The sequence below is a fragment of the Taeniopygia guttata genome, chromosome 4A (genome assembly GCF_048771995.1).
Source record: "Taeniopygia guttata chromosome 4A, bTaeGut7.mat, whole genome shotgun sequence".
Taxonomy (NCBI): domain Eukaryota; kingdom Metazoa; phylum Chordata; class Aves; order Passeriformes; family Estrildidae; genus Taeniopygia; species Taeniopygia guttata.
Window position 1 is genome coordinate 7,738,030 of NC_133029.1, and position 11,991 is coordinate 7,750,020.

The following is an 11,991-nucleotide window of genomic DNA, read 5'->3' on the forward strand; positions in this document are numbered from 1 at the left end:
CTTTACTTCAAGGGTTTTGAAATCACCTAGCAACTTGGCATTTAGTAGAGCAAAGCCTGTGAGAAACACAGATCCCAAATCCTGAAACTATATAAATAGAAAACGCAGGCATATTATCACTAGGAAATTAGTCCCAATTCCCACAGCACAGCTGGAAGTATAACAACAACTCCTGATCCAAGGCAAATTACACAGAGGCCTTGACCTCTGATAATGAGCCCTGGCTTCCCAAGCTATTATGTCAGGCAGTGGTGGTAAATGTGTGTTTGGAGTCGGTGTTTGTAGAGGAAAATGCACACCATGCAACTCAAGTAATCAGAAAACACAGGAACTGACACAGTGATAAGCAAGAAATTAACAAGAAGGAATCCAAATTCATCTCCTTTGCTGCTGCCCACTGAAGGTGTTTTAGCATATTGTTCTTCAATACAATTCCAACTATCAGCTGATAGAACAATTATCTAACTAAAAGATTTAACTGTGATTAAAGTCTAAACAAGCTGCTGAACAAACACCTACTCAGCCTCACTTGAACTTCATTTCAATTCCCTGCACGTTGAATGCTCCAGTCACTGATTTTTCTGATGATCAGGCTGGCAGGGTTCTAGGCAGCATCTCTTACCTGCTCACCCACTATTTATAGTCTAACCCCCCTACCAAGCACAGGGTCACCTGGAAGGGGGAACACAGAAACATTTCCAGGTGGTTTTGGAAGGTCTCCATGGAGGGAGAGACTGCATGACCTTCCTGTTCCAGGGCCCTGCCATCTTCAATCCAAAGTTCTTCCTCATGTTGAGGTGAAATTTCTTATATTTTAGTTTATCCTTGTCCAGTCACTGGACATTACTGTAAAGAATCTGTTACCATCCTCTGGTACCAGCCTTTGAGATATTTATGTGCATTAATGAGATCCCCAATCAGTGTTCCCTTCTCCAGAATAAATCCTGTGCTAAGGGGCTGTCAGAATGGTACTTTCCAGCAGTCTGAATAAATCTGGAAAACTTCTTGAAGCTCCCATTGTAAACCACACCATCTGAGCTAGATCCAGGTAGTCACTGGTACTTGTACACCAGCAGGTCCCACAGAGCCCATGTGCAGGTGTCCACATGTGCCATTTTCAGCCCAGTATCTGACCTTAGAAATCATATATCTATTTTCTGTTTGAAATCTCTGGAATTACAAAGCAGAACAAGACACCAGCACAGGTAAGTGCAGGGACACCCAGGAATTTGCAGCTGGTAAGAAACCTTGCATTCAGGTGAGTGCAGCACAGGAGGTTAAGGCAAGACTGACCATGAAACAAGTCTTTCCAATGTCTTTCCACAGCCATCAGAATGAATTGAAATGGAAACCTCTTCAGACAGCAACAGAACTGGAATCTGACAGTGCCAGAACAGCGGCACTCCCCAGCAAAGCCACCATGCTGGGAGCCACCCAGTGCTGCCAGTGCCACACAGGGCACCCAGCTCGGTCATCACAGCTGAAATGATGCACAGATACTAACACCACAGCCAAGGGGATCATGTTCTTCCCATAAGAAGCTGCAATGTCCCCTCTGTCCCAGTTAAAGGACCCCATGGCAGACCCAACACCCTTTTCCATGAGTCCTGCAGAGCTCTGTGGATCCCTTTGGAAAGGACAGGTGCATTTAACAGATAATTTCTGCACAAAAGGCCAGTCTGCCCAGGCCTGAAGCAGAAGATAATTTCATAACCTTGTGTAATAAACAGCACCCTAGTGAGTGCTGGCAGGAGGAGGAGAGCAGCACTCCCCTCACCACCCCCCAGCGAGGCAGCCACGTCTCTCTGGCCCATCCATGGACAGTGGGAGACCAGACCCAGCAATTTTCTGTGACAAATGGCAGAATGCATCCAATGAAGAGTTCTACAGCAGTGAGATGGCAATATGCCAGCGGGCACTGGTGGGTATCTGTGTCACCAAACAGCATGTCCACATCCAGGAAAGGTCACTGTCGTGTGCCAAGAGCCAGAGGTTGTTATTTAGGGACCACAGCCACACCCATCATTACCTGCCACCACACACGGCTCAGCCAGGAGACACACCAGCAAGGAGCAGGGATCATCCACTCCTGAGGGCAATAAGAAATATAAACACAGCCTGGGCTTACTACACCTCCTGGGCTAACTCTGAAGCATTTGAGAAAATGCTCAAGTGCTCATATCAACACAGTGTTATGCCATGGGTGCATCAGCTGAGAACGGAGGAGATTAAACTGACATTCTGTATCCTGATTTATGACATAAAAATGGCAGGATCTTTACTCATTGGGCTTGAAAAATAGTTATGCTGCTTGACTTTTTAATTAAATTGTGAAGACTATTTATTATATGACCATAAATTGTTTGTATAGATACTTACGGTTTTGAGGGATCTCAGTGCAAAGGACAAATAAAATAAAAACTAATAAAAATGTATTTTTTACCATTAAATCAATAGTAATTTAAGCATGCCAAGGGTCACAATTCTATTTGAGAAAGATTGATCGCCCCACAGGAAGAATTTTGAACTATTTGGCTGGTTTCTTGCACTTTCCTTGAACAAGCTTCTCTTGGGAAACCAAAAGCAAAATGTTAAAACCTGTTGATTTTAAATGGCTGAGCTTTTGAAAATCATCCACATTTGCACATATCAGGCAAGTGATGAATAATAGATATCTGAACAAAACTGCCCACAAGCTTGCTAAGAAGACTGGAACACACCACAGTGGAAATAAAAGTAATCTGTAATACCTATTTCCTCATATATGAATTCCATAACAGGTATTAAAAATGAACACATCATAGAAGAGGATCTACAGGCAAAATTACAGATCTGAATTTGTACCACTGGTATAAAAAAAATCTGTTAATCTAAAATAATGTTAAAATACTTTCAATGCCATTTGGGTGACTGAAAACTGTAAGGAAAAACTACAGCTGAAAGAATCTAATTATCGAAAATCCTGTACAAATCCTGTATTGCTGAACAAAAAAGTGAGTATAGCTTCTACTCTTTTCTGCATTGCAGATGTACAGATTTATTTAGGTAAATATCCCTAAACAGTAAAGAGAAATTTGAGCATAAAAATAATAGATTTTGGTAGAGAAAATAAGAAGAAGCAAGCTAACACTGATTGGGAATTCCTCCCTTTCCTTCAGTGCACACACAGAGGGGGATCTTCCCCATGAGGACCATGTCTTGGCAGATACAACAGGTTCAATATAATTGCTTATTTATGTGTACAACTAAATAGAAAGGGTTGGAGAAAACTTCACACCTTACAAAATATTAGATATGCAAGTCGAGGGAGTGAAGCTTGCGGGGTGTCAGCTCATTTAGTCCCTAACAGGAACACAGGAATCATTACCACACCTCATGCCTTGGAAGCTGTTATTTATGGACACTGTGTTTGAAAGCAAACTAGCCCAGAGCACTCACCTTTCCCTGGAGCCCATTTCTGGGGTTTGTCTAATACTTCCTATTAGAAATTATGCCAGTCACCTATTTTTGAGAAGGTCTCACACCTCTGCCACTTGCTGCCAGACACTGAAATTCATTGGAGAGAGAAGCCCCCAGCTAAAAATGCTCTTTTTCTTCAGTTCATTATGTTTGGACCTGCTCATGTTCCTTCTGCTCCTGGTGCCAACAGCAATATTTTTTTGGAGCCTGTCAAAACAGTGATTAAATGCAAGACTGCAATCTAAAGCCAGCCCCAGCAGCCCTAGAGAGCTGCAGCAGAGGCAGACAGATCCTGCCTGTGCCAAGGGTTTCACTGGCACCTTGCACAGGGAGGGATGGGAGGGATGAGGGGATGGAGACCAGAAGCACATCTCAGCCCTTGGGTGGATTGTCCTGCAGCAGAAACAAATCCACCTGAAGGTCTCACTTCTCCATAAACACTGAACCAGCAATCCTTTGCACCTCAGCCTCACCTCTGCTGCATCCCTCTTTATGGATTCCTGCCTGATCCAGGCTGCAGCAGAGGAGCCTCAGCCCTGCACAAGCAGATTTCCCAGCCCACCCTCTGCAGGAAGGTGTCTGAGATGTGAAGAGGGGTGGCAGCAAAGGCAGAATCCCCAAGGGGATGAAGGAAAAGGAATACATCTGACAGATAAACCTTTTTCAGAGAGAGAAGATGCTGCTGGTAGCTTGAGGGGGCCTGCACAACAAGGCAGTGCAGGGAGAGAAGTACTCAGAGAAATGCTGATTTACCAAGAGGCAGAGGCAAAAACTGCTACTACAGAGCGATGATTGTCTCTGGATGAACAGGAGGGTCTGGAGTTTGTAAATCCTAGAATACACCTCAGCAACCTCTCAGGACATGCCATTCATGGCAAATTATTTGCCAAGAGTCCCAGAGCCTGTTGCACTCCATCTCTGGGTGCTGAGCACCCCCTGATCCCTTTGGGCTTGTGCATGAGCTCTGCACTGCTGCTCTTGTGCCAAAATGCATTTGAAAACAAATCACCTGAAGCAGACCCCTTTCTCAGGCTGCAGCACTCAAAAGCCCAGGTGTACTCACTATCTCTACAAGGTGCCATCACATTAAAAAAATTAAGCATCAGTATAGAAAATATTAATACTAAAAATATAATTATGTTAATACAAATATAAATATAATATATAGTAAACTATAGTAAAACATCATAAAACCTGGACTTCTGCAAAGCTGAAAAACAGAAATGGGTGCTGTGACTTCCTGAACTTCACTAATGTTTGTGATTCCTCTTGCAGTACCTGGTGAGAAAGCAAAGATTTTGCATTATGCAGGTCACATTCTTTCACTAATATTTCTATTCAGCGGCAAATTGATGCACTTCTAAATGTCTATCTCTATAGTCACACTTGTTTTATGGTGCATCTTTCTCCTCCTTAAAAAACTTAATAATGCCAATTAAATTTAAAAAGCTGTGTAGGCTGGATTGGTGAGGCTTAAAAATGTTTTGGCTGATTATGTTTGGAAAGATGCCTTGCTTTTAAAATATTTTCTTTGTCCCTGTACCTAGAACCAAAGGTGACTCCACTCTGCTGCATATTCCAGCTGAACTCCAGAGAAGCGGGCTGATAGCACAACAGCTCCTGGAAAAGATACACATCCAGCCATCCTTTTTCTCTCTTTCCTTCCAGCCCTCACTTCACATTCCTTACACTTGCTAAGTCATATTTGTCTATGCACAAAGTCCCACGTTGGGGATTTTCAGCACCAGGTTTACAGAATTTGCCCTTTACCACCTCCTACAGATATCTAAAAGGATACATGCAAGTCAGGGTTCCAAGGAAAGTGGGTGTAGAAAACCAGGACTCTCAGCATCATGACAACTGGATTAGCAATAAGGAAGTGATATGTCTTGGCCAAAGTTCTGTGATACCTTTCATTTTCAATGAATTGGCATTTTGAAAGGGGAAAATGCATCATTGCAGTATTTCTCTTCAGAACTCGTACAAAGATACACCACAATAATTTGCTTTGCCACAAATCCCTCTATAAAAAGTGCTGAGCTTGCAAAGCTGTCTGCCTGAGAGGTTATATGGAAGATTTGTAGGAGTACAATCAAAGATGAAATGACATGTTAACTTCTGGATTATAACTAATCCCTCTGGAAATAATCATTTATTCAATCAGCAAAATAAAATCAGTTACATTAACCTTGAAAGATCTACTAACAGCTACTCTCCAAGCTTCCCATACACAGATGATAATGTTTAGCACTGACAGTTCCCACTATCTGATTTTTCACTCTATTTTTGCCATAAAAGAGTGAAAGATATCCTCAGGCCTTCTTACTGTTTTACTTACAGCGAATGAAATTATATGGAAGGTAATTTTCTTCTCACATGCTCCAGTTTATCTCAGGCTTGGTGTCAGCAAAGTTGCTGTACTTCATTTAGACTCAACTAGGAAAGAGAATAGATGCAATTACTCCATGCAGAACTTGTGGACTGTTAAAAAAAACTAAATCAAAGTGTGTGCTGGAGTTGGGCCTTTTTTTGAGATATGTGTACCATTTTTTCAGGTATTCACGAGACCTTCCCAAACTTGGGCACCTCCAAATGTTTTCAATCAGACAACTGACACAGATTTTAAACTCCTTGTGTCCCAAAAGCCACCATGGATAAAACACTCACAGCTTTTTCAACCTGTGCTGCTGAGCTGGTGGGCTAAAGCCTGAGGGAGGGACTTTTTTCTTTTAATTTATTGTCCTGATGTCATGGTTTGACTCTGGTTAACACACCAGGCACCCACAAAAACTGTAATAAAGAGCTCATGAGCTAAGAATTGGGAGAATAGCACTGTAAGGGTAAAACAGGCTCAAACTTATAGGTATAAAGCAAATTAATTTTAACAGAGTCAGAAGAGGATAATGAGAAGTAAAATAAGCTTTTTCCCCTCAGCCCCTCCCTCCTTCCCACCAACAGTGCAGGGAGACAGGGTGTGGGAGTTTTGGTCCGTTCATCACTCAAAACTTTTCTTCAATTTGCTTAGGGAGAGGAGTCTCTTCTGCTATGCTCTGGGGTTGTTCCCACAGGAGACAGTTCTCCCTGAAATTCTCCATGGTTCCATTTTTACGAGTAGCAGTTCTGCCCAACCTGCTGTAACATGAGTCCCTCCCATGAGCAAACAGTCCTCCCAAAACTGCCAAGGTGTGGGTCATTTTAGTTCATGGGGTGGAGTATTTTAAGGATAAGCTGCTCTAGTTTGGAAGCAAGGGCTCTCTTTCTCTGTCTCTGGAAACAAGGGCCCCCTCTGTTCGTGTCTCCCAAAGGATTACAGCTTTTCAGCATCCACATGCTCCAGTGTGAGCAGCTTTTCTCATGGGCTAGCAGTGGATCTCTGCATCCCTCCATGGACTTCATGGATTACAGGGAGATAATTTGTTTTATCATAGTCTTCACCGTCGCTTGCAGAGAAATCTCAACTCTGATGCTTGGTCCACTTCTCTTTCTTTCTTTTCACTGACCTTGGTGCCACCATGTTGTCTTTTCCACATGTCCTCACTTCCTCCTTTCTCTCTGACTAGGAAGGAAAAAGCCCTGCTGTTCATAAGCACTATCACCAGCAAATTCCACCAGTTAAAGATTTCTGCAGGACCTCACAGTGCTGAGGAGATGATTTCATTTAGGTTCTGTGTCGGAGAATCGCTCACCACATTTCCGCTGCCAGCCACTGGCCTGGCCACCACTGCACAGGCGGTGCTGGCCACTGTGGCACCAGCACCATCCAACACCTCTGTTCATGTGGGGTGCCAAAAAGGAGGAGCCACCACCACCACCCTGCCCGGCTGGACAGAGGCAGCCCGGCTGGCAGAGTTCACTGTGGGCTGTGCCGGGATGGCGGTGGCCACGGTGGCTGCAAGGCCGCACACCGGGCACCAGGATGGCCTCAGTGGCAGAGCCTCACCACGCCTGAGATAAAACTGTTCCTGCATGGTTTTGATTTTCTTCTTAAATGTGTCACCACAGAGCTGTTACCAGCCTCTCTACGTGGGCCAGCAGCATGTCCATCTTCAGAGCCATCAGAGATCGGCTCTGTTGGACATCGTGGAAGCTTCCAGCAGCTTCTCACAGAAATCACCTCTGTGGCTTCCCCCCCACACCAAAAACCAGGCAGTGCTAAACCAGCACACCCTGTCATGAAGGATTTAATTGCACCATCCAGCCTGGCGTGTTTTGTCTCAAAACCAGCTCTGGCTGGAGATAACTTCCTGTGCAAATGTCACTCTGTGGTGACCTTCGATTCCTGGTGTGTTGCTGCTCCCGTGCAGGTGATGCTGTGCCTTCCCACACTGCACCAAACACCTGCAAAATGAGAGACATTACAGCAATCCCAAACTCAGCATGGCCATTTCTGGAGCGCAGCCATTCCCAGCACTGGAGCACTCCATGAGGCCTGCAAGGATGAGCACTGAGATCTTGGATCCCACCTATCTTCACAGGAGCAGCACACACAGCTCTGTGAGCCAGACAGAGGAAAAGACAAGAGCATTCCCCCAGGCATCTCCTGTTTCTTGATTTTTTTCTCAGAAGGGAAATTCAGAACAAATGAAACAGAAAAAGTGATGCAGATCCACTGGCAGGCAAACAAACTACAGGACCGTAATAGTTTTTTGCAAAGTCAGGTTTGTACACTGCTAGAGCTTCATGAGTCCTCCAGAGGAATAGACTGACACAGAAATTGCCAAGAAAAGGACAGTCCTGGAAAAATCAACAACCAACTGGAAGGCAGCAGGAAGCTGGGGTGTACTGCAGCCAGCGTGGAGCCACACTCACAAAACTGCAGCACTGCTCAGTATTGCTGTAAAGCAGTGCCATTTAGCTACTGCCTGTGAAGAGGCTCATGATGGCAGTTTCCTGGAATTACCTAGAGAATGGTCACCAAAGCCCAGATCCACAGAAGGATTTGGGTAGGGACTGCAATACAAGCTGACACCTGGGGAGAGCAGGTGGCCACAGGGTGGTTCCTACAATAGCTGGGTGGTTAAAAACGGGAGCTGCCAGCATGAACCTGAAAGAAAAGCAGACATCCCCTGTTAGCCAAGATTTGGCCACAGCATCCACATGTCCAGGTGCAAGCTGTAAATATTGAAAAATGTTGTATCTCCAGACCCTGGAGACAGACAGAAGCCGGAGCAGGGGCTGGATGTCAGCACTGAAATCCAAGCCCAAAGGCTGAGCTCCTGGATGCTCCATCCTGCTCTGACTGAAGCCAAAAGGAAAGTTGGGAGAGCTCTCTGCAATGCACTAAAAAAGCCAAATTTACTGGTGTTTATGTTTATAAATATATAATTAATGTTTCTGAAAAATTCATTCTGGGAGCCATGGAAAACAGCGACATCAGAAGAAAGCAGACTTGAAAAGAGAAGGGAGAGGTTGAGTCAATAACAGAGCATCTTTATGATCCATATATTTAACTGCACCTTTCTGTGCTGTTTTTAAAAATCGCCTTCATTTGTTATCTGTGCATTTGTGCAACACCTTTACCCTGAAATCCTCCAGGAAAATGATTACATTTAATAGAATCCACCCACATTTTAAAGCTGAGATGGAAAGTACTCATATTTAATAAAAAGTACATTTTCTAAATGGTTATGGTATTTAATTTGCATTCTCTTTGCTATTTTAACTGCAGCTTTATTAGAACAGCATTGTTTGCTGCAGTGTTTATTTTTCACCACCATTGTCATGATAAGAAAAACATGGAAAGCAAATGAAAAACAGGGAAAATATTAAAAAACACAGCATGAGCAGAGTAGACTGAAATGTGTGTTTTGGGGAAAAATATCTCAGATCTCTGCAGAGCTCAAATCTCCAGTCACCCTCTCTGTGAGTTTCCAGGAAGAGAAAAGAAGATGTAGGATGTTGCTGGCTTATTTCCATACCAATTAAACATCCTTTTGCTTTGGCAGAGAGGCACAGACAGTCAGCAGGTGAAAACTCAGCCCTGCAGCCAGCTGTGCCCATTGGCACTGGTGGAGGAGACCTGTCCCAGCCTGCCAGTTTCCTCCATCCTTAGATGGTGGGAACAGAAACTCCCTTTTCTTCCTCTGCTCTCTCCCTCTCAGGACCCACTAAGCTCTGTGGGTTGGATCTGGTGCCAGATGTCTGTGTTTGCCCAGTTCAATCCCCAAGCAGAAGATTAGACACGTCTGCACCGAGAGGATCATCCCGAGTTGCTGTTAATGAAATCACAAAGATCAAGAGGCGAGGTTGTAACTCTGGCCCAGGGCACCCACAGGACTTGGCAGAGGTGAAACATGAACTGGCAGGAAGGGAGACGGGGAATGGGGCAGGTGAGCCAGGTCTGCGTGGGTGCCCAAAGCCCTCCTGAATCCACAGCCCCACCAGCCTCAGCCACAGGGATTATCAGGAGTCAGAAGATAAACTGCAGAGGGAGAAAGGTGAGTAGAAACAGCAGCTTGATCACAGGCCCCAGTAATCACTTTCTGAGCTGGAATCAAGAGGATATTCACCATAGGGGAGGTAAATAATCATATGGGTGAAAATGATGCAGTGGTTCAGGCTCAGCATCCACGTTCCCCATTGTCAGCAGCTCAGTACCCCACACAGACACTATTTACAGCAGCCCTGCCAGCTCCCCAGCCTGTTTTCCTGCCCAAGTGCAGATGCACCTCTGCCTGCTTCTGGCAGCATAGCACCAGCCCTGTGCAATGCCTGTGGAGCTGCTGGGGGGAACATGGATCAGATCACCGTCCTAAAAACCAGCACAACTCAGTGCTGAGGAAAGGGCCAGCACTGGCCAGCATCCTCCAAGCCTGAGCCAGGCACAGAGCGAGGAATGGATTTAAAAAGGGAAGATGGAAAGACTCCAATGAACACCACAGCACAAGACACTGGGAAAACTTAGCCAGAGCACCCCAATGGCACTTACAGCTCAGTTAAGCAGGATGATCCATGTGCATGCAGCTGGAAGATGGACCCTGTCCCAAACCCCAGTAAAAAAGTCTAGTTAATAAAGGAGGGAGACAAGAAGAAGCAATCTGGAATTACTCAGATCTTTGAATCTGAAGGAAATGTGATACTCCACAATGAAAAGAACTCATATACAAGAAAATTTAGACATTAAATTCTCCTTTGACTTTGTCCATAGATAGAGATTTGCTTGGATTCATTTAATCATCTTTGTTGCTTGCTGGATGGAGCAAGAAGTAGCAACTCACCTTTCTATAGATGTCACTGAGTTTATGGCCCCATGTGCTATGAGGGCAATGCACACACAAAAAAATATTATGCCTTCATTTGCTAAGAAAACAGATTTACGCTAAAATGTAATGAAAGTATTATGATTTGTTTACTGGTTCTCTTTTTAATAGGAAAAAAAGAAGCTACTTTGGTGAACTATTTAAGCTGGTTTTGATGAATAAAAGACTTATTGGGAGAATAGTGTGTGCACTGATTAGATTTTGAGAGAAAGGACATGGGTTTTTATGTTAACTGATCCTTTTGCTCACTGCTGTCATGAATTTAGACAGAACCTCACCAAAAAATCAAACTAAAATAACACTCACCAAACACGGAGCAGAGCCAGGAATACCTGCAAATACAGGGTAGCAATATTCATCTGTCCTGGGGTTCCTGTGCTGCAATAGACACAAAACACTTCAGAGGGAGTAATTCAGATAATATTTCAGATACAATAGCTAATAACAATTGTTTCAATTAGCCCTTGTCAAACATTACAGAACAAAGCATTGTTAAAACCATGACTGGTGCAGATGTTTTAAGATTTGCTCAAACAGGTTCAATCAACAGCTTTGTCCTGGCAGGAAATTCAAAGAGGAGAGGATAACTAGAACATTTATGCAGAGACAAGTGAGCTTGCAGCTATTAAATACAAACCTAGGAAAGAGCTTACTCAAAGGGGCACCACAGATTCAAACCAGAATTATTGCCAACAGAAAACAGCTCTTCAATAGTTTCTCTGTGCCTACTGAATGTCTGTCTTCAGCCCTTCTCTAAATATATTCCATGTCATCTTGGGAGAAATACTAGAAAGGCAAAAAGATCTTCAGTACTTGTACTCTTTCTTGTGAAAGGGCTGCTACCACCTCCAGCCTCCTTCTTAGATCTGCTACACAAAGTGGCCCTGCTGAGCGGGTTTGCATAGCAGAACTTCTTAAGATGATGAAGCCAGAGCATGAGTGCAGTGGGCTCACCCCTGGCCTCTGCTTGGCACCAAGAGAAAACAAGGTAGCTTCAGCTTTTGAAGTCTTCTTTTAAGCAGGTTGGTTCATCTGATCAGAGGCAGGCTGGCTACTCAGGAGTAGATTTTATAGGCAATTAAAATGGCAGAGAAATAAAATTTAAATACCACATTTAAGTTTAAGTAATTGGTTTGCAATTATGCAGAGTATTTCACACACAGTTCTGCCAGGATGGCACAGAGGGTGCCTTGGCAGACACCTGTCACCTCAGAAGTGCCCACACTGACCCAGTCAGCAACAGTGACTCAGCTGGGTCCCAGCCCTGAAAAAC

The 11,991-nt window shown here is 44.2% G+C and overlaps 1 long non-coding RNA gene across 1 annotated transcript in view; it reads right to left on the reverse strand.

Annotated features, from left to right (window-relative positions):
* The window catches only part of LOC116808426 (uncharacterized), a 33,381-nt gene extending 22,264 nt beyond the window's left edge, over positions 1 to 11,117 (reverse strand). Inside the window, exon 1 of the long non-coding RNA XR_012055978.1 lies at positions 11,025 to 11,117. This is a non-coding gene — a long non-coding RNA (uncharacterized lncRNA). The remainder of the gene's footprint in view (positions 1 to 11,024) is intronic.
* Between the last annotated feature and the right edge of the window lie 874 nt (positions 11,118 to 11,991).